The sequence below is a fragment of the Astatotilapia calliptera genome, chromosome 23 (assembly GCF_964374335.1).
Source record: "Astatotilapia calliptera chromosome 23, fAstCal68.1, whole genome shotgun sequence".
Classification (NCBI taxonomy): Eukaryota; Metazoa; Chordata; class Actinopteri; order Cichliformes; family Cichlidae; genus Astatotilapia; species Astatotilapia calliptera.
The window spans coordinates 43,342,694-43,366,536 of NC_137443.1; the positions used below are offsets into that span (position 1 = coordinate 43,342,694).

Below are 23,843 nucleotides of genomic sequence, written 5' to 3' on the forward strand. Positions count from 1 at the left end.
TCCTTTTAAACAAATTTAAAGTGAAACAACACAAAACACTGCAAACCACAACACAATTAAATATAAATTAAAATATGAAAACAAAAAGAACATGCACATTCTCTGTCATATGGACCTGCATGAATAAACTTTCTGAATCCTTTATCATCTGCAACTGAAAATAGTTGTGGATGATTACTATACCTTTCTAATGTGACGTTGTTGGCCCTGGCTCTTTCTCTCTCTCTGCCTCTGGCTCTGTTCCTGTGCTGCTGAGTAGTGATGTGCGGATCGATCCTGAAATATCGATTCCTCCGATACCAGCCATTTATGTTCTAGAATCGATTCTCACATTAAATATCGATATTTTAGTAATTTAGAGTAAATTTGTAGTTTATCATTAACAGGAACACAGTGGAAAGAAACTATAACATTCGGATTGTCTACATTCAAAGGAACTACTTCCTCTTCCGCCTTTCATAGTCATGTGCGAAATACGGCTGTATAAATGTCTCGCAGCCCCTTGGCGTGCGCAGTGTTGCCAACTTAGCGACTTTGTCGCTATATTTAGCGAGTTTTCAGACCCCTTAGCGACTTTTTTTTTTCTAAAAAGCAACTAGCGACAAATCTGGCGACTTTTTCTGGTGTTATTGGCGACTTATTTATGACGACTTTTTGACGTGAAAGGGCGTGTTGCTCTTACTCTCAACAAGCAGCGGTGCGGCTGTGGGCACCTCACCCGTGCTAAAGCGCTCACGGGCGGAGGATAGTCCTCCCCCAGCTGCAGGAGACGTTCACACCTGTGCGTCCAAACTGCAAATGAACCGCGCATGAGCGAAGCCGCTGCTCCCGCACTGACTGTAATGCAGTCAGTTCTTCTTTTACTGTTATGCTGTTTTGTGGATCACAAGATTTAAAACTACTTATACACACACACACACACAGTAACTCCACCAGAGCGCCTATTTTGGGTCACTTTTGCCGGTCCAAGCCCGGATAAAGGAGCAGGGTTGGAATTGTGACATTAAAAAACAATAATTGCTAAAAGAAATTTAATTTGTAGTTCTAAATAAATTCTAAATGCATTTCGGACGTTTTTTGCTCACTTTATGTTTCTTCCACGATGTTATTTCTCTCTCCAACAGCGTAGGTTACAATTACATTAGCATGACCAATTATGCAAATTAGGCGATGGCGTAATTTAGCGACTTTTAGGACAACCAATGGCGATTTTCCTTACTGAGGAGTTGACAACACTGGGCGTGCGCACTCACAACAATGGCTGAGCGTCATGTGCGGACGTATTTTACCTACACAAACAGCTGAGACGTGGTTTGCGATACATGTGGCAAAAAAGTGCTCCAAGAGTGAGGTGTTGTGGCCATATTAGGGAAAAGGGCTGTTGGGGGGGGCTAAATACATTTTACAGGGTTTATTTATCGGATAAAATACGTTAAATGTCACCGTTATTATTGGCTGGTCCGGAAACAGCGGGGGTGTCCAAATTCAGAGGCTGCTTCCACCTGAGGACCCGGCCTTCGCGGTCTAAAGAAAGCCGGGTAGTACGTCACAGGCTCCCTCGGTGGAGTGAAACTCTGCTGTCTGCTCCTTGCTATCTAACATATAACCGGGCACTGATGTAATCTCTTGACCGTCTCACACTTCTGTTTAATCATTTTTTGTTTGACGTTTATTCAGCTGTATGAAAACCCCGGAGGAACCCTCCTGAGGGATTAATAAATTTCAATTTAATTTAATCTAATCTAATAACTTTAATCTCAGCCAAACCGATTTAATCACAAACAAATAAAACACTGAAAAAGCCAAACAATAACATTTTTAAGTTATCAAAGTGACTTATATATCATGTTTAACCCGAGTAGCAAAAGACCACGGCGGTTTGAAGATGATGCGTCGGTCGGCTCAGAAGTTTTTTGAAGTTTACACAGCTACATTCTCACCTGAAAATATGTTAAAAGTTTTTTTGCGACCCAGAAAGGGAAATAAGAGTAATATTAAAACTAAATCGCTGCCACCATTGTTGGAAACTGGAATTGGCTGGCCGCGCTATGAATTCTGCAATATGGTTTTGTTGTCCTGGAAAATCGGGAGAAATTCAGGAGAATGGTGGCTCCGGGAGATTTTCGGGAGGGCACTGAAATTCGGTATTCTCCTGGAAAAATCGGGAGGGTTGGCATGTATGGTTGTGGCAACATCACTAACCTTGTCAAACACGTCAGAGTAAATCATATCACAGAATATGACGAGCTTATGTTGAGACGAACTGAAGAGAAGGACAGGTGCTGCTAGGGCAAGACAGACGTCTCTCACGGAGTCCTTTAGTGCTGCAGGCAGGCAAGGTGTTCAAATAGCGCACAACTTCAGTTTTTTTATTTCTATATAATGAACCTTACATTATTAAGTGATAAGAACAAGTAATCTGATGTCCTGTAATCATTATGATGCTATAATTTGAGATACAATAAATAAAATACGTTTTTGTACAAAGTATCGGTATCGGATCAGTATCGTCGATACCACCCTGAATATTACTTGGTATCGGATCGGAAAGAAAATCAGTGGTATCGCACATCACTACTGCTGAGTGTAACTACCGCCCCTCCTCCCTCTGCCCAGCGTAGAGCACAAAGCTCGTGTGCAGAGTGAAGCAGAAAAAAAGTGCGAGAGAGAGAGAGAGAGAGAGGGGCTGAGAGAAAGAAAAAAAAACACGGGACGTCGTTCACGTCTAAGATCCGGCTCTAAGAGCCATTTTGTTCGCGAACGACCCATCACTGGTTCAGAGCAGCAGGAGGAGGAAGGTGGAGCTGAGGCAGGTGAGTGTTAACATGAATATGTTTCTTCTTATGACATAAAATAATTCCACGCTGTTCGTGTCTGTGGGTGAAACGTGAGGCCGGTCGGCTCCTCTGAGCGCTGGTTTCCTGTAAGTAGAGAGGAAGTGAGTTTAGCTGAGAGAGCAGGAGGAGAGTGAGAGCTGTGCTGAGGCAGCTGAGTGTTAACACCGCTCTGACATTACTGTGTCTCTGTGGCGGGAACAACAGGCTCCGTCAGTGGAGGCAAAAATAATCAGACTTTGGTTTTTCAAAGGAAACTACTTTATGTTGGGAGAAGCCGCGCGCTCATTGGATAACGGCTTGTCAATCTCAAGTTATTAGCCAATGAGGGTGCAGGTTCACAGTAAGACCCGCCCTTATCACGACATTTTTAAAAACTAAAATGCGACAGAAACTCTGGTCGTGTCTGTCCCTACCCGATCAGTACCGGAAACCCGATTGATACCCCGCATGCGCAAATCTTACATCACTTCCTCTCTTTGCCAACATTGCAACATTCAATATATTTGAATGACACGGTTAGCGCCCAGTTAGCTCTTAGCATTTCTCAACAGCTCTGCCTCCTTTTCAACTACCGGGACATTTAAACAATGGATAATCCGTATCCGCAACAAATTTTTGCTTTTCTCCTCAACAGAGAGCGTCCCCCGATTGAACAACAGCACCGTAAAATAAGAAGAATGGTGCCTAATGACAGAGTTAATAATACAGACTTTATAATATGTCACGTGAAGATTCAGCAGCCAGATGAAGTGTTTACTGGCAATTGACAGTGATAGCGGACATTATCATCACTTTTCCAACAATCCTCTCCACACAGACAAGCATAAACACACTCGATTATCACTAAATCAAATTTAACACACGTTTGTAATGACGCTAATTCAGTTTACAATAGGGTTAATTCTCTCAGCCAGCAGGTGGCGGTATCCTCGTACACTGGGGAGTACACTGCCATTAAACGAACAGAAGAAGAAGAAAACCCCTGCACATGCGCGGTACGGATCGGGTAGACCCGATTTGTACGGTCCGACTTTGCACATGCGCAGTAAGGATCGGGAGTCCCAATCTGTCACTATCTTTTTATTTTTTTGTTTTTGTCTACATTATCCGGTTGTTCAGTGATGACGCGACGAATCCTACTTCCGGGTCTAAAGTAGTCTGCGTTTAATATGGCATTTGTGTTGTTAACATGTTTAATGTTATGTATTTTCTTCTATTTGATCTCAAAAAGCTCCTAAAACAGTCAGCGATCACTGTTGACCTCCCTCGGCTTTTATTACCGCTAATCATTTATTTAAGCTCAGTTTTTAAAACCTTAGGATGTAACTACAGCCCAGCCCATGCAGCAGTATATGAATGACTAACCTCGTATTGTGGATGGATTATCTCAGTTGTTCTCCTGGCTGAAGTTTGGTCCGTTTACAGCATCCTGCCATGCGATTACATTTGTTCCTGACCACCGAGAACACTCACGGTAACTTTTATCAAGTGGAAAAAAAGTTAGCTTGTTTATATTATGCTAACATAGCTGTGTCGCTAGCGGTCACGTAGCACATCATTATATACCAGCTAGCCAAACTTCAGTAACCCTACAAACGTCACTGCTGTTTAGCTTTCTGTCTTCATTTATGCTGGAAGTGATAGCAGAGCTGTACGTTTTAATTTGTTTCCAAAACCCCGCAGTCAGGACATGCTATATTGTATTTAGATCGAAGCTAGCGAGCTAACTCCCTGCTAACTTCTAACTCCGTTAAATGTCATAAATTCCGTTTTCATGGATGCCTGGATGTTAAACTCAATTGTTACACCTGGTAGAGCAGAACGCTGATCATTTTTATTAAAGATGAAAGAATTTAGACAATTTTTCAACTGTCAGTAATGCCATAGTGATCGTTTGATATATGGACCTGCAGCGGAGTTTAGACCCAGACACGGCTAGTGACGTCAGACTGAACAACCGGATATTAAATGTTTCATTATCGGAAACATTTTAAGAGATACTTGTTATTCTTAACATCTTAACAGGTACTCTGACCTGTAACTATCGTAAAATGCTTCGACCGGAAGTAGACACCTTTCGCGCATGCGGGGTACCGATCGGGTTTCCGGTACGGATCGGGTAGTGACAGTGTCCAAATTCATCTGCTGCATCCTCCTGAGGACCCTGCCTTTGCGGCGTACGTGGGCTGGGTCCTCAGAAGGTCGGATATGCCGGAAGTAAACGGCTGGGGAAATTGGACGGTCTAGCCTTCTGATTAGGCTCACCGCTGTCTCGGTGGAGTTTAATAAACTCGGTCCTCTGCTCCTTGCTATCTGCAATATAACAGGACACTGGAGTAAATTCTCGACCGTCTCATACTTCTGTTTAATCAGTTTTCTGTTTGATGTTTATTCAGCTGTGTAAAAACCAAGGAGGAACCCACCCGGGGGATTAATAAAGTTTTATTTTATCTAATCTAATCTAATAACTTTAATCTCAGCCAAACCGATTTACTCACGAACAAACAAAACACTGAAAAAGTGTAAAGTGTAATACAGGCATGTGCATGGGGGGGGGGGGGGGGCTTGAGGGGCTTGAGCACCCGCCCCTTTCCTGATGGGTGCCCAAAGTGCCCTTTTGTTGAGGCAATTTTTAAAAAAAAATTATTTATTTATTTTTATATGTGTGTGCGTGCAGAGTCCTGTCTGTGCCCCTCAACAATAATATTTAACTATTAATCACAGTTTTGCTAAATAAAAGGATCTGGCTTGCATCAGTCACATGATCACATTTAACCAATGATCGCCCTTGATGGCAGAACGCGCTGGTTACGAGCCGGGAACGAGCTCACAAAGAGCACGCGCATTTGTTGCGGTCCGGAGCTGTAGGAGAAACACAAGTTAACTCAGAGACACAGACTGATGCGACAAACCCAGTAAGTAGGTGTACAGCGTACACTGTAGTGTGTAGCACCCAGGAGTATTGGCTTATTACGTACACGTTGGTAAGATGTCTTGTGGTAATTTGACGAACTGAAACAAACGAGCGTGCTGTGTGTGCAACAGCGTGACAAACATTACCTGTCCTTTTATTAACTGCACATGTAGTGCTGGTCATAGCTGCTGGCTACCTGTGTAAGGCTGTCATGGGTCTGTAGCTCTGTCACCGTTTTAGGGAACATATTTAGTTTAAAAGTATTTAGAAACATATTTAGTTTTAAAGTAAGGCTTTTCCTGCCTTTCTGGGGGGATTATATTTCACTAAAAAAGTGATCTAATATGCATGTCCACATAATTATGCATTATTATTATAATATTCTAAAAAACACACGCTGTATTTTAAAGAACATACATTAAGAAGCAGATTATATTAGATTTATATTTTTAATAGGACAAAGTTTGGATTTTACAGCAGTAAAATTATTGTATCTCTACAGTTTAAAAATGTAATAAGCTTTGCCCCTGCACAGAGTGGATAGTGAAACAAATGGAATCATCATAAATACATTATTTCATATTTATTACTTCCCCCTCCTCTTTGCTTTATTATTGTAGCTCTAGTAATAAATAATAATGTAAGGATGCCCATAGTATATACAGTATTCTGAAGAAGGTCTAAAATGTCACTGTGTGTGCATGTGTGTGTTTTATTTAGATGGATTTAAAAAAAAAAAATATTACTCATGATATAACATTGTCCAGACATGGCTGGTAAGGACATGAGGAGGAAACAGTAGGAGCTGTGTGAGGCTACTAAAGGCAGGGCTATAACATTTTTCTGTCATCATTTTATTATAGATTAAGTGCAAGAGTTGTTAGGTGTGGATAATTAGATTATAGTTTATTGCAATAGCAAGTTGTGCCTTGTTCTCAGATGGACAGCAAGTGGAGAGTGATATATGAAATGATGGAAGGAAGAAGAGAAGCAAAGAGTGATTCACAGGCAGAGCCTAATTTATTTCTCACAGTTTTTTGTTGCCTTATGGTTCCAAGCGCTGTCACCAATCTTTGCATTTTGTTATTATCTCATGACACTTGTTTAATCAGCTACCATCTCTCCTGTGGACTTTTTAATGTCTACAGTCTCAGATCAACACAGCCCTGCCCTCCAGCACTATCAGCAGCAGGAGCAGCAGAAACACCTCAACAGCAACATTGTACCCATCAGGTAAAACATCGGCTACGTTTGCTTTGCCTTGTCGCCACCTCACAACAGTGATATAGTATGATGCGATCCCATATTAGATTGTTGATGAATGTGTGTTGTTGTTATTCAGCCTGGTTCAATGTGCCCCTTTTTAACTTTGAGCACCCGCCCCTTTAAACGTCTCTGCACGGCCCTGGACTTATATATCACGTTTAACCTGAGTAGCGAAAGTCCGCGGTGATCTGAAAATGATGTGCCGGGAGTTGTGCCGTTCTCGGCGGCTTCAGTGACCCTCGAGCTCCCGGCTGGCTATAGTGCTGGTGGGTAGCAGACGTCTCCGAAAACGTCGAAGCACTTTTGCAAATATGCGGTATCTTGAGCAGATATTTGATGTTTACACAGCTACTTTCTCGCCTGAAAATATGTTAAAAGTTTATTTTGTGACCCAGAAAGATTAGTATGAGTAATTTTAAAACTTAGTAGCGGCCGCCAAATTGAGGAACTGGATTTGGTGGTCATGAAAATGGCATTAAACAAGTCCCCAGGGACAGATGGACTCACTACTAATTTTTATCAATTCTTCTGGAAGGACCTAAGAACTTTATTGTTTGATGCATTAAAGGAATCGATAGAGAAAAAAAGAACTGATGCCGAGCATGAAACAAGCGCTGATAACCCTGATCCCTAAATCGGGTAAGGATAAAAGAATTTTAGACAATTTAAGACCCATCACCTTAAACACTGACTATAAGATCCTGTCTGGAGCTGTAGCTGAGAGGCTAAAGAAAGGCATCTCAAACATTATCAGTGAAACACAATCAGGTTTTTTGAAAGGAAGACTAATTCATAACAATATTGGGCTGGTTTTGGACCTCCTTGAGTACAGTGAAATAATCCAAGATGTCACGGTCCTGAGTCTGTGGACTCAGTGTTTTTCTGTTTGTATTAGTTATCTTTGATTTCATGATGTGTTTTGATTCTCTTGGGTTTGATTTTTGTCGCTAGTATTCCTAACTCCCTAGGTCCTTGGCATTTCTTGTGTTCTCCTTCTTAGGTCGTGGTTCTGTGTTACTTCTGTTAGTATACAGTCATCTCTGTCAGTGTGTCTCTTGTTCTGTCACTGTATCCCCTAGTTTAGTCCACGTCTGTTCAGTTTCCTGTTTTACTTTGAAAGTCTGTGTACTATGTCAATGTGTTGAGTTTTGCCGCCCCTTGTCTTGTCATGTCTGATGAGTCCCAGCTGTGTTCTCCTCCTGTTTCACATTCCCTAATCACCTCAGTATGTATTTAAGCCCTGTGTTTTTCCCTGCCAGTTGTTGCGTCCTCCACGTTTGTTGTGTGTGTATTCGTTGTCGTCTACCTTCATCATCTCCAGTCTAGTTAGTTTAAGGTGTTGGTTATGTATCGCCAAGGGTGACTCACCAGCAAATAAAGCTGTCGTTTAAGTTAATGTTTTGTCTCCGAGTCCTGCACGTGGGTCCAGCCACTGACAGCCACACAACTCATCGTGACACAAGAGAGAGGATACATCCTGTTCTTGGATTTTTACAAAGCATTTGACTCAGTTGAACATACGTTCATATTAAAAACTCTGCAGTCTTTTGGTTTTGGACAGGAATTTATCAATGTTATAGAGATGCTATATAATGACATTAACAGCTCTGTTTTGCTAGAACATGGTACATGTTCAAGGTTTGAGGTTAATAGAGGGATAAGGCAGGGATGTAGCAGCTCACCACTTCTGTTCATCATGGTTGCTGAGCTGTTGTCTATTTTGATTAAAAACAGTCACATTGACAGATAATAATCAGTCAGCTCGCAGATGATACCACCCTGTTTCTAAAAAATGAGGACCAGATTCCTTTAGCCTTACAGGTGATCAACCACTTCTCCAAAGCTTCTGGCCTACAGCTGAATATTAATGAATAAGAAATTCTAGCTCTGCATGAGTGTCCCCTGCAAGCAATAGATAATATACAGATAAAAAAAGAGGTGAAGTATCTGGGCATTGTAATTTGCAAGGATAAGACATCAACTGAAAATAAGAATATCTGTGCCAATATAGAAAAGTGTAAGTCTATTTTAAACAGGTGGCTGCAAAGGGACATAACTCTGTTTGGGAGAATCTTGCTAACCAAAATGGACAGTCTGTCCAGACTAATCTATCCAGCCTTTTCTCTGCCCATATCTCCAAAACTAATTAAATCTATAAATAATCTTAATTTTAGGTTCATATGGAGGAACAAATGTCATTATATAAAGAAAAATGATATGATTAAGAATTATGAAGAGGGTGGGGCTAATGCCATTGACTTTGATGTTATGAATGGTGTACTAAAACTGAAATGGTTAAGATCTTTCATTAGGAACAAAAATTCCTTTTGGAACATTATTCCCAATGTGATTTTTGGCAAAATGGGTGGAATAGACTTTTTGTTACGTTGTGACTTTGATTGCAGTTCGTTACCTGTTAAACTCTCAGCTTTCCATCAGCAGGTCCTTCTCTACTGGAAGATCTTAAGGGATTTGGGCTGTAGCTCATTTTACGGATGATAATGGGGTCTTATTAAAACATGATACGTTTTGTGAGAAATTTGATGTAAGATGTACTGCTAACAGATATAAATCCCTAGTGAAAGCCATCCCAGTCCCTTTGAGATCAATGATAAAAGAAGATATTGTGCACTCTAAAATTTCTCCTGGACTGAGGCAGCTCTGCATAGCTGGAGCTGAATTTGGTGACAGCAGGTTTACAAACAAAGTGATCAGGAATATTTTGATCAACGACATTTGCCCTAATCCGGTTAAAAGAAATTATATCCTTAAAGAATTTGAGACCATGGAGGTTAAGGCGATAAGAAAAAAGTATATTTCACTTCCTCTTTCCCCTAAAGTAAAAGAGGTTCACTTTAAAATCATTAATGAGGTTTATCCAACCAATGAATTCTTAAGACAGAAATTTAACTTAGATGTGAACGCCTGCACATTTTGTGAAAATGATATTGAAAGTCTGGATCACTTGTTTTTCTACTGTGAATCAGTGCACTCCTTCTGGACTGACATGTGGAGCTGGCTACAGTCCAGGAGAATTCAGTTACCACATTTGACGGTGACAGTAATAAAATTTGGAATACTTGCTGAGAATGCAGATTTTGACCTGTTGATTAGGACGATTTTGTTAATGGGAAAATTTTTTCTTCACAAATGCAGATACTTTAAAGCTAAACCATGTATAAACAGATGGCTGAATGACTTTAGACTCTGGGCTAAATCGCTGAAACTTGTGAATAACAAGAAAGCCCATAAACTTGTTGTTTTATTTAATGAGTTTAATCTATGTTAAAAAAAAAGAAACCTCCCTATTTTATAATCATGACTGCCATTTTTTGCTCATGGTATTTTTTGCCTTTGGTTCAAATCCTTCAAAATACATACAAAATCAGTATTGATACTGACGTAAATTAATAGAAATAGAGATGGACCGATACGTAATATCGCATTGGTCCATCTCTATTTCCCTTTCTGGATTAAGTAAGGTTGTAAAAGCAGCTCGATGTACAACCTGTTCTTTGGATCCTCTACCAGCCTGGGCTATAAAGGAACTGTGGTCAGCATTAGGACCCTACAACCTGTTTCTTTTAAATACTTCATTGAGTCTTTCCTGAATGTTTTAAATCAGCTGTGGTAGTACCAATCTTGAAAAAGCCTGGACTGGATGTTGACATGGTCGCAAATAGGGCAGGGTATCGTCACTGAATTCTAGAATCGATTTGATTCCGATTCACAAGGTCCTGAATCAATTCGATCCACGATTCGATTCAATTCGATTTGAATCTGGGAAATTTTGCCTCAGACAGTCAGAAATATTATAATTCAGATCAGTACATTTACATATTTTTGTATATATAAAAAGGAAGCTGACACTCGCAAGACTTTATCAAAGGTGTGAGCATCACAGCAGAGGCCTTTGTGTCAAAGTAGCTGAAGATAAAACAGAAAAGCATGAAGGTGGTTTTATAAAAATATTCTACAGTAGATCAAAAACGAAAGAAAACCATTAATCGACATATGAACATTACCTCTGAAGTTACAGCGGTTTTATGACAGACACAGTGTTTTGCAATTTGCATAATTTTAAAAAGTTTAAATTTGTTCAGAAGCCTGTTGAACGGCAGAAATTAGGTTTTCTTTTCGGAAGTAAGTAAAAGGAAAAAAACAGCGGCCGACAGCGCTGTAAACAACGGTAGACTTGTGCGTAACAAGCAAGCGAATAATGCAGAAAACAGATTTTTAGACAGGAAACTGTGTGTGAGAGAGAGAGAGAGAGAGAGAGAGAGCTGTGCATGACGTGTGATTTTATCCTGGTGGAAGCAAAACAGCAAAAGTCAGAGTGAGTTCATGACGATGTTTATGTGAAGCGTAGTTTGGATCTTCTTTTGCTGCTGGTTCAGTCAATATTGTTTGGAGAGAGATAAAACTAACAGCTTTAGAATCAGCGTAAAAAGGACGTAAACACAAAGCTCGGAGCCGCCGAAACATCAGAATCAGCGAGCTGTCGGCTTTCAGCCCCGACCGTGTCCGTGCCATCGGGTGAGAAAGGCAACATCTCACTGATTCTGATGTGTCGGCGGCTCTGAGCTTTGTGTTTACGTCTTTGTGCAGAATCCGTGTTCCTGCTCTCATTTACTGTTTCAGCTGTTTGGTGGTTGTTAAAGTTTTGTGAGGTTTAACCTGAGATTCTGGCGTTGGTGCAAAATGCAGCTGCTCGCATTTTAACAAGAACTGGGAAATTTGAGCACATTACCCTGTTCTGAGATCTCTTCACTGGCTACCTTGTCAGGTTTGAGCAGATTTTAAGGTCCTGCTGCTCACCTACAAGGCTTTAAACGGATTGGCACCTTCATACCTCTCCGACCTTTTACACCTTTATGTTCCATCTCGTGCTCTCCGATCTCAGGACTCTGGTCTTCTAAAGGTTCTTAGAGCCAGAAAAAAGACAATTGGAGAGCTTTTTCTTTTCATGCCCCGTTTCTGTGGAACAACCTCCCACAAGATATTCGGCAGGCTGCTCTGTGGAGGTTTTTAAAACCAAGTTGAAGACACATTTGTTCACCCGATCCTACATGTCTTAATTCTATGGCTTTTAGTTTTTACATTTTTATTGTTTTTAACTTGTATTGTGTCTTTTACCTGTATTGCTATGTATCGCTTTTATTTAATTTATCTCTTTAGTTGTACAGCACTTTGTTTGAAAGCGCTTTATAAATAAAGTTATTATTATTATTATTATTATTACAAGGTCCACGTTTACGGGAACATCTGCTACAGATATGGGAGAATATTTGATTTCTATTGTAGACAGAAGCCACGGGTGTGTTCAGTCAGACGTTTAGAATAAACTTTGGTCTATAAATGTGTTTCATGATTTATTTTTAACTCCAACTGCTTATTTGTACTATGCTTTCATTTCAGAGCGCAATGAGAAATAAAAAGGATATTTTCAATAAAACTGTCACGATCCTGGGTCTGTGACTCAGTGTTTTCTGTTTTGTATTGTTAATCTTTGATTTCATGATGTATCTTTGTTTATTCTTACGTTTTGGTTCTGTGTTTTGTTGTACCGCTAAGTTCAGTCTTTCTATTTCCTGCTTTGTTGTGAAGGTCCGTGTCTCATGTCAGTGTGTTTAGTTTGCGTTTCCTCTGTCTCGTCTTGTCAATCACTCCCAGCTGTGTCCTCCTTCTGTGTCTCATTCCCTCGTTATCCCTCTGTGTATTTAAACCTTGTGTTTGCCTCTGTTAGTTGCTGGTTCGTCTGTGTATCTGTCAGGGTCCTGGGTCTCCTGATCTAGTGGTTTCAGTTCTTTGTGATGTTTGTGTTATGTCAGTTTAGTTTGTGAGTTATTCTATGCTTCCTAGGTTTTGATTCCCTGTCCCCCTTGTTTCTCTGTGCACTCTGTTCTGTGTTTAGTCTTCTCTGTCCATTTGTTCAGCCCTGTGTTGTTGCCTTCTGTGTCTCCCTCTGTGTAACTGTCTATATAGTGATGTGTTGTGGTGCTTTGCTTCCACCCCTTGTGTTCCGTGTTTTCGTCTTCCCTTCGTGTACTTCTTCATATTCGTGTACTATTAGTCTTTAGGTTTTTGCTTAGTTTCCATGCTCACCTTCGCCATTTCTGTTTGTATCACCATGTGATGAATAAACTCACTTGCATCTGAGCTGCCTGCATAAAGGGTCCTTTAATAATTTACACACGGCTCGCAAACCGTGACAAAAACACTGGAAAAATTGGGCTGTTCTAAAATGTTTGACGGGTAGTGTATATATTTAGTTTATATATTTTCTTTATTTATAATAGTTTGTTTTATATTGTAGCAAAGTGTTACTTGGATACTTCTCTATGTGCTTCTTCATGTGCAATTTTGTTGCATTCTGAGCCTAAGAAATTTATTGTGATGAACTGCTGTTAGAATCAAGTTAAATTCTGATAAATCAGACAATTACCTCTCCAGCTGTTGTTACAGTCTTTGTTTATCGGGTCCTTACAGGGTAAAAGATGACGACACCTAAAGAAATCCTTCTGGGGACTTTGAAGGATTTGGGACGTGATGACTTTGAAGAATTTAAGTGGCATCTGAAGAACGGGTCTGTAGAAGGTTTACCAGCAATCCCAGTGAGTAAACTGGAGAATGCAGAGAGGACGGACATAGTGGATCTGATGTTTGATACCTACTCTATCAAGACTTTTGAAGTCACTAAAAATCTTTTGGGGAGGTTAAACAGAAATGATCTGTTGGAGAATTTAAATAAAACCATCCCAGAACCCACAGGTAAGTCAGGAAATGACTAAACAAAAAACACATAAACAATAAAAACATTAGTTAACATTACACAGGTGCCATTAAAATCCATATAAATGGTAAATGGCCTGCATTTGTATAGCGCTTTTCTAGTCCATAGGACCCCAAAGCGCTTTACACTACATTCAGTCATCCACCCATTCACACACACATTCACACACTGGTGATGGCAGCTACATTGTAGCCACAGCTGCCCTGGGGCGCACTGACAGAGGCGAGGCTGCCGGACACAGGCGCCACCGGGCCCTCTGACCACCACCAGTAGGCAAACACAGGGTTAGTATCTTGCCCAAGGATATTTGGCATGCAGCCAGGATGCAGCCTGGGATCGAACCACCGACCTTCTGATTAGTGGCTGACCTGCTCTGCCACCTGAGCTACAGCCACCCAAATAATAAATCCAAAACACTTGCCAACACTTTCAGGAGTGAGAGACTGCAGAAAGCCTACAGTTTATATGTGTTTTATGCATCTGCACAAATAACCTCCTGTGTACACATGAATATCTGCTCTTTGGGTTGGTTTGATTAAAATGGGAGCAGCAGCAGGTTTTCTGCCCATTTTACAGATTTATATTGTCAGATTGGTTTTAGAGCTGTTTTATCAACATAAATGAGGCGACAACAACAGTTTGGGACACGTCACAAATATGATCAAAGTGATAGGGTTTCCGAAAGAGACTCAGGCGCAGGCCAGGGTATTCCTTTAAGCGAAGAACAGTGCGTTTATTTACAGTGAACACATTCACCAAGTGGCTACATACAACGTGCAGGGGAAACGGGTCCGTGTCGCCAGGGTCCGTGGGAAACAGGGTTGGGAGAAGGGTGCTCCACACTTTCTGTACAAATGTTCCTCCTCAATCACTCCTCTCAGAATCGGGTTCCAAAAAAACGATACTGATAGCTCAACGATCCAGCGAAGACTAGTGCAGACTCGCCATCTAAGTAGTGCAGTTATCAGCTGGGATCAGCGGCCGGTGCGGTGATGAGCAGGTGTGCAGGCCAGCAGCGGGAGCCCGCAATGAGCGTCGCCGCGGCGAGAGAGAGTGAGAGAGAGCAAACAAACCACAAACATATTGCACAATAGAGGATCGACCAGCGGGGCACAGGGACCATGACACAAAGTGCTTTTTCTTAAATCTATTTACTAGTTGAAGGTAAAGTTAAAAAAAATGGCTGCCATTTCTTTCTGCTGTTTGGAGACCCAAACAAAAAAATGCCCACACAGTAAATGCTTTTTATTATGGTTGATAAACAGGACACTAAGGTGATTGGTCAAAAGTTTGAGGAAAGCCACAGTTCTCCTTATATGACTGAAATCCACCATTTCAGCTTCTGCAGCTTTCTGGGAGAGAGCAGATTTCTCCTGTTTTGGCTTCCCTTCACTGGCTTCCTGTTAAGTCCAGAATTGAATTCAAAATCCTGCTCCTCACATACAAGGTCTTAAATAATCAGGCCCCATCTTATCTTAATGACCTTGTAGTACCATATCCCCCTATTAGAGCACTTCGCTCTCGCTCTGCAGGCCTACTTGTTGTTCACAGAGTATTTAAAAGTAGAATGGGAGGGAGAGCCTTCAGTTTTCAGGACCCAAAAAGATAGTTGGGTTTTTTTTTCTGTTGTATTATTGTAGGTTCTTTACCTTACAATATAAAGCACATTGGGGTGACTGTTGTTGTTATTTGGAGGAATTTAAAAAAACAACAACTTGAAATTCTTTCATTTATTCTACATATTTATTCATTACTGGCTCCATATTGTTGTTTATGTAATATGTGAAATGTTGCTAGTATTGATTTGGTGCTGTATAAATAAACATAATTAAATCGAATGTGTCTCTATAAAACCTGCCCTCAGTTATAACCCAAGTGTCAGGGCTCAATGGCTCATGAAAAGGAATGGAGTCAAGCACAGAACCAAGAAACGGAGGCTGAGTGACTTTTAACAGAAATGTATTTTACTAGATTTCTTGACGGAGAAAGCTGAATCACGGCTAAATTCAACAGCAAGCGAGGTATTATGAGAAGTGCAGAGCTGAGGCCAGAACATAAGCTGAGGCAGGTCAAAGGAACAACAGGGGCAGAATCGGGCGAATAGAAACTATCCAGGATCACTGGAACAAAGGAGATAATAATCAGAGTGGTCCACAGTGTAGTGAATGAGTCCAAGATTTAAAAACTAAGAGGTGTTACGTGGCTGCAGGTGGAGATCAGCTGGAGGAGGAGATGAATTAAATCTGGGTACAGAGTGAGATGTGGGTGCACAGGGAGGCAGGCAGCTGAGGATGGCAGTTTGCAAGAGTGAGTTTTCCCAGCAGTGGCAGGCCAGAATCCTGAGGCGTGACTTATGGCGAGAGTTGGAAGATGTATCCAGGTGCCGACTAGGGAACAGGAAAAGAGGGTTATGCGAAACAAGCTGAGGAGCACAAGACAAAATGTGAGGCAGAGAACTGACTGTGCTAAGCACACAATCTGGAGAAGGTTCATTGTGAGTGCTGCTCATAAATACTGCCGGAGTAATTGGCAACAGGTGAGGAGCAGGGAGGAGTGAGGAGGGCTCCACCCAGGGGAGGAGAGCTGATGCTGTGGAAAGTTACTCAGACTCACTCGGATCATGACACCAAGAGTCCAGTGAACTGAACACATAACCACAGTAACCAGAATGCAGTTTTCTCATTTGTGTCATTTGCTGTTTATTCATGCAGAGATTCTCACTGAGTGTCAGCTCAAACTCAAGTCAAAATTGAAAAAGAAGTTCCAGTGTGTGCTCGAGGGGATTTCTACAACAGAAAACCCGACCCTCCTGAGTCAGATCTACACAGAGCTCTACATCACAGGGGGAGGGACTGCAGAGGTCAATGATGAACATGAGGTCAGACAGATTGAAACAGCATCCAGGAAATCAGACAGACCAGAAACAACCATCAGACAAGAAGACATCTTTAAACTCCCACCTGGAAGAGATAAACCAATCAGAACAGTGCTGACAATGGGAGTGGCTGGCATTGGGAAAACAGTCCTAACACAGAAGTTCACCCTGGACTGGGCTGAAGACAAAGCCAACCAGGACATCCAGTTCATGTTTCCATTCACTTTCAGAAAGCTGAATCTGCTGAAAGAGGAAAAGTTCAGCTTGGTGGAACTTGTTCATCACTTCTTTACTGAAACCAAAGAAGCAGGAATCTGCAGCTTTGAAGACTTCCAGGTTGTGTTCATCTTTGATGGTCTGGATGAGTGTCGACCTCCTCTGGACTTCCACAAAACTACAATCCTGACTGACCCTAGAAAGTCCACCTCAGTGGATGTGCTGCTGATAAACCTCATTAGGGGGGAACTGCTTCCCTCTGCTCGCCTCTGGATAACCACACGACCCGCAGCAGCCAGTAAGATCCTTCGTGACATTGTTGACATGGTGACAGAAGTCAGAGGGTTCACTGACCCACAGAAGGAGGAGTACTTCAGGAAGAGATTCAGAAATGAGGAGCAGGCCAGCAGCATCATCTCCCACATCAAGACATCACGAAGCCTCCACATCATGTGCCACATCCCAGTCTTCTGCTGGATCACTGCTACAGTTCTGGAGTTTGTCATGAAGAACAAAGAGAGCAAAGATCTGCCTAAGACTCTCACAGAGCTCTACCTACGCCTTGTGCTATTTCACCTACAAACGAAGGACATCAAGTATGATGGAGGAGCTGAGACAGAGTCGTGCAGGAAGATCATTGAGTCTCTGGGAAAACTGGCCTTTGATCAGCTGCAGAAAGGAAACCTGATCTTCTATGAATCAGACCTGACAGAGTGTGGCATCGATATCAGAGCAGCCTCAGTGTACTCAGGAGTGTTCACACAGATCTTTAAAGCTGATGAGTGCCACATGTTCAACAACGTTGTTTACTGTTTCGTCCATCTGAGCATTCAGGAGTTCTTTGCTGCTCTTCATGTCTATCTGACCTTCATCAACTCTGGAGTCAACCTGCTTAAGAAACAATCTCCTCGCTTTAAAATCTTCCAGAAAACACTTACTGTAAAAGACTTCTACCAGAGTGCTGTGGACAAAGCCTTAGAGAGTCCAAATGGACACCTGGACTTGTTCCTCCGCTTCCTCCTGGGTCTTTCACTGCAGACCAATCAGGATCTCCTATGCATGCTGACACAGACAGGAAGTAGCTCACAGACCAATCAGGAAACAGTTCACTACATCAAGAAGAAGCTCAGTGGGAAACTGTCTGCAGAGAAAAGCATCAACCTGTTCCACTGTCTGAATGAACTGGATGATCGTTCTCTAGTGGAGGAGATCCAACAGTCCCTGAGTTCAGGACGTCTCTCCACAGATCAACTGTCTCCTGCTCAGTGGTCGGCTCTGGTCTTCATCTTACTGTCATCAGATCTAGATGAGTTCGACCTGGAGAAATACTCCCGTTCAGAGAAGGCATTTTTGAAGCTGCTGCCAGTGGTCAAAGCATCCAAGAAAGTGCTGTAAGTGAATCTATGAACAAATATGTTTAATAATGCTAGATGAATAAAATAATATGTCTCCATTGTTATTCTTCCTCAGGCTGAGAGATTGTAAACTCTCAAAAAGAAGCTTTGAAGCTTTGTCTGAAATTCTCAGCTCCCCATCCAATCATCTGAGAGAGCTGGACCTGAGCTCGAACTACCTGCAGGATTCAGGATTGGATTTGCTGTGTGTTGGACTAAAGAGTCCTGACTGTAAACTTGAAACTCTCAGGTAAGGATACAGACTTTTTGACACTTTTTGACTCTTAAATCTGTAAGTTTATCTTGATGCGGACGTTCAAAGTCAGCACAATTTTCCTTTTAAGTTCCTGAGTTTATATTTTTGACTGTCAGGTTGTCTGGACAGATGTTTTTATTTTATTTTATTTTTTTTACTCGTCCCTAAAGTCAGAACTAAACCCACATGTAGATGACTTTCTGTTACTGGAGCAGCCTTCCTGAAGACAGCAGTGTGTTTTCATGCTTTTAAAGCCAAACTCACCTTTCAGACCTGGCTTTCATTTATTATCTATTTTTGTTTGTTTATTATATATTTATTTCTACTGTTTAACTACTGCTCACATCTGTTATCCTCCTTTTTAATTGTTCATTTCTTTTTACCCAGTGTTTCTATATTGCACTTTGTATTTGTCATCTATATTTATCATGCACTACTTTGCTCATTTATTGTTTGCTTTTAATGTTATTAAATTCTGGTCCTTTGGTATTCTTTACGGCCAAAAAGACACGGCTCAAAAGTGGTCTTTTTACTTTAAAAAATTATCTTTATTTTACATATCCGGATATGGAGACCTGAACACACAACCCCAGGTCTGAAGCACAAAACAGGAAGCCTAGTCATTTATATAGACGTCACACACACTTTAAGTTTCGACCAAACACTCTGCTTAGTTTCACTTTTTGCCTGCAAAAGCATGTAATTTCCTGTCAGTCCTGTCGGCACAGAGTGTACTCAGAGTTGGGCCTTTCTTATAAAGCAATATAATCAGCATATAAGTATTTAAGATTATAAATTTAAACCTCAACAATGTTCTTACCTAGTCTCTGGTTTGTTTGTTTATTTGTTTGTTTGTTTGTTTGTTTGTTTGTTTGTTTGTTTGGTTTGCTCAGTTCTGTTTTTCTGAGGTTTTTAAGTTATTAAATTTGTAACTGTAGTGATTTGTGTGTGTGACAGAGAGGCACTGCCAGGGATTTTTGACACAAGTTGTTCTTGTAAAATCAGTCTGTGAAGGTTCTCAGACATCCAGGTCACCGTAGTCTAAGGAGCTTGGAAAGAAAAGCGTCTGGACTTCTTTAAGTTTCCTTGAAGATGTTTCACCTCTTATGAGAGAAGCGTCTTCAGTTCTAAGGGTCAAATGGTGGAGTGGGGCAGTCAGTGAAAGGGCAATGGTGGTGGCTCAGGGTTTGTATGTTTGGGGGGTTCAGAGGGAAAAGATGAATGCAGGTCTGGAGTTGGTGTGTGAGAGCAGGGAGTGAATTCTGATCAAACATGAGTGTCATGAAGCCTGTTTGCAGTTATTTGCACTGTTTTCCACTCTGGATGTTGTTTCTGTTCAGCTGTGAGTAGAAAAGGCTCCATTCTACAACCTGTTTGTGTTAGTTGTTCAATAGAAACATTATTTTGTGCTGATGTTGCACTTCTTTTATTCACAACCAAAGAGTTTTTGAAGTCTGCATCAAACTGATTTAAATGACTTTTGAATATTACTTTAAATACTTTAGATTTAAAATTCTGATAAAAGTTTAAATACAAAGATCACTATATTCTAATGTTTTGGCTGCAGTGTGTTTTTGCAGACAGGTATAACAGAACAGCTTTAGTGTTTAGATTGTTTAAACTTGAGTATGAATTTATACAAAATGCAGCAAGAGATTAAAAAAAACGTTTGATTATAAAATCGACTATATTGGATTCATATCAATATCGGACATGAAAAGTGGCATCGTTCCATCTCTGCTTTGATTAGAGACACAGCTCTGTGTTTTCCAATTTGTCATTTTGAAAATTTACATTTCTTCACTGTTGAACAGCAGAAATGAGACTTTCCTGTCAGAGGTCATTTTTTAAAAATGAGGTGAATCAACCATGAAAACCATGAATCAACATGTGAACATGAGCTGATGCTGCTGAAGTGAAGCAAAGTTACAGAGGTTTGATTAGGTAATGAGTCCTAATGAGTCCAAGTCTTCTGCTGAATCAGCAGAAGACTTGGACTCATTTGATTCCAGCTTTGATATCATTGATTTCAATATGTCCATTTCTGTCACACTTCACCTTTAAAAGTGAAGCCATGTGGTTCCTGGAAGGAAAAACACGACTTTTTCAAGTCTTTGTCCTGTTTTTATGAGAAATGTACGACTTTAATGTGAAACATTCAGAGTTTTTTCTCTTGTTGTGTTTGTTTGAAGCTGCTTCCTGTTGGCTTCAGCTGTTTGGAGTTTCCATTTTCTAAACTTCTACATTCTGAACCTTCTTCAGCTCTGAACAGATGATGAAACACTGAATGATTTCAAGCACTTTGTCTAATAAACTTACATCTTTCATTCTTTATACAGATTGATGAGCTGTGGTTTGTCAGAGATCAGCTGTGATTATCTGGCAGCAGCACTGAAGTCCAACCCCTCCCATCTGAGAGAGCTGGACCTGAGCATCAACAACAAGCTGCAGGATCCAGGAGTGAAACATCTGTGTGGTTTCCTGGAGAGTCCAGGATGTAAACTTGAAACTCTGAGGTCAGTCAGCATGTTTTAGTTGTGCTGAGATGAATATGATGTGAAAGTTGTGCTGACACTAAACTGCAGACATCAGGCTGATATTATACTGATCCACACTGAGGATCTTCATGGTAAAGTCTGTTTTCTTCTTCTCTGGTTTAGTCCATTGACTGCAGCAGAACAATGTTCACATTTCAAACAGTGATACTCAACGTATGGCCCGCGGCCCACACGCGGCCTGCCCACCTTTCCTGATTCAGAGAGAGGGGACCCTGATTAACTGTGTAGCTTCTTCCTCACAGTTCTAAGTATCAGACACAACAATGAATAATCCACAGCTGACTGTCTTTAGCAGGTCAAAGGTCACGGCACACAGCAGACAGTCAGAAATATTCTAACTCTGATCATTTATCAGTTGTGACACTGTGAGACTTGATCAGAGGTGTGATCATCACAGCAGAGGCCTTTGTGTCAAAGTCACTGAGGATCAAACAGAAACACATGAAGCAGATTTTCCTCTTCTGGCTTTTTATAGCAGATAACCTTCAAAATATTCTGCAGTCGATCAAAAACTGAAGCAAACCATGAAGCAACATGTGAACATGAGCTGATGCTGCTGAAGTGAAGCAAAGTTACAGAGGTTTGATTACAGACACAGCTGAGAGTTTGTAATCTGTCATCATTTTAAAAAGTTTCCATGGAACAGCAGAAATGAGGCTTTACTGTCAGAGGCCGACAGCACTGAACACAACAGCAGACTGGTGGCTAATAAACAGTGAATGATGCAGAAACAGATGTTTGAAGCTGTTCTTGGAGTACACTGAGAGAGAGAGAGCTGTGCAGGCAGGAACAGCCAAAGTCAGAGAGAATTCATGAGCATATTGATCAAACGTGAAGCAGAGTTTGGATCTTCTTTTGCTGCTGCTTCACTCAGTTTTGGTTGGAGACAGATGAAACCTGCAGCTTCAGGATCTGTGAGCTGTCCACTTTCAGCCCCGACGGCGTGTCCGTGTACGTGCCGTCGAGTGAACGATCCACGCTCTGTGTTTCCATCTTTGTGTGTTTAGCTGCTCTCATTTACTGTTTTATCTGTTTGCTGCTTGTTGAAATAGTTTGTGAGCTTTAACCTGAGATTCTGGCAAAATACATTTATATTAAACATCGATTCAGGATTGAATGAATCAACATCGTTTTATTCAAATTAAAACCATTTAAATGGGAACATGAATTTTTTACAGCCGCCTCTAATGCTGGGTAATGTCAGCTGGTCCATGTGCAGCTGGCTGTGAGGCTCAGGGAGCGTCTACAAAGTGCAACACTGAAAGAACATCATCAGAATCAGAATCAGAATCAGAATGGGGTTTATTGCCAAATGTTGAGCAGGTTTACAACATTAGGAAATTGCTGCGGTGCTTCAGTGCAAACATAGTGTCATAAATAGCACTTAAATAGACATGGAAAAAAATAAAAGTAGGGATAAGAATTAAAAGTGCTACGTGGGAAGATATGTGCATGAGATATACATGAGATTAAGAATTAAGAGTGCTACGTTGAAAGATATATACATGAGTGCAGGTGGTGATCAGTGCCAAACATGGAATGATGCAGTGAACACAGCGTAGGGTGTTAGTGGTGGGAACAGTCATACGGTTATTGTTCATGTGTCCGACAGCAGAGGGGAAGAAACTGTTCTTATGGCGAGAGGTTCTGGTGCGAATGGACCGGAGCCTCCTGCCTGAGGGGAGCAGGTCAAACAGACTGTGTCCAGGGTGAGAAGGGTCAGCTGAGATCCGAGCTGCACGCCGCAATGTCCTGGAGGTGTACAGGTCCTGCAAAGATGGGAGTCTGCAGCCAATCACCTTCTCAGCAGAGCGCACAACACGCTGCAGTCTCTGTTTCATTCATCCATAAATATTGAGTAATAACTGGACTCTCATACAGCGAGACTCGAATGCCTTTAAACATCAGCTTATCCTGCTGATCCAAGTCCAACACTGAGTTTGTAAAAACATGTTTGTCAATCATTTTGTTTGGTTTCTGAGGAAAATGATTCAATAACTTGCTGCTAATACACAACATTTCATCATATTTCCTCATAACCCTCTTTTGTCTGACCATTTGATCCCATTTGAATTTGCAATAAAGGATCCACAGAGTTTGGTGACAATAATGACAGTAGATGTTTGTGTGAAAGTGCTGGAAGCAAATGAGTGTGTGATGTTCTTTCAGTGTTGCACTTTGTAGACGCTCCCTGAGCACTGGTCTCACAGCCAGCTGCACATAGAGACCAGTGTTGTTAGTCCAGGTCAGAAGATGACTTGTTGGAATGAAAATGAGCTTGTAGTTTGTCTGCTTTAATAATGTGACTGGAAAAAGGTGTTGGACTTCAAATATGTCCATTTCTGTCACACTTCACCTTTAAAAGTGAAGCCATGTGGTTCCTGGAAGGAAAAACACGACTTTTTCAAGTCTTTGTCCTGTTTTTATGAGAAATGTACGACTTTAATGTGAAACATTCAGAGTTTTTTCTCTTGTTGTGTTTGTTTGAAGCTGCTTCCTGTTGGCTTCAGCTGTTTGGAGTTTCCATTTTCTAAACTTCTACATTCTGAACCTTCTTCAGCTCTGAACAGATGATGAAACACTGAATGATTTCAAGCACTTTGTCTAATAAACTTACATCTTTCATTCTTTATACAGATTGAAGAGCTGTGGTTTGTCAGATATTGGCCTTGATTATCTGGCAGCAGCACTGAAGTCCAACCCCTCGTATCCCACAGAGGTGGACCTGAGTGGA

At 41.2% G+C, this 23,843-nt stretch overlaps 1 protein-coding gene and 1 long non-coding RNA gene across 2 annotated transcripts in view; both read left to right on the forward strand.

Moving 5' to 3' along the window:
* The window catches only part of LOC113017716 (NACHT, LRR and PYD domains-containing protein 12-like), a 1,242,929-nt gene that overhangs the window by 261,407 nt on the left and 957,679 nt on the right, over positions 1 to 23,843 (forward strand). The window lies entirely within an intron of this gene.
* LOC145424023 (uncharacterized) lies at positions 5,520 to 6,999 on the forward strand. The gene is made up of 2 exons (XR_013904975.1): positions 5,520 to 5,752; positions 6,900 to 6,999. It is a non-coding gene; the product is annotated as an uncharacterized LOC145424023 (long non-coding RNA).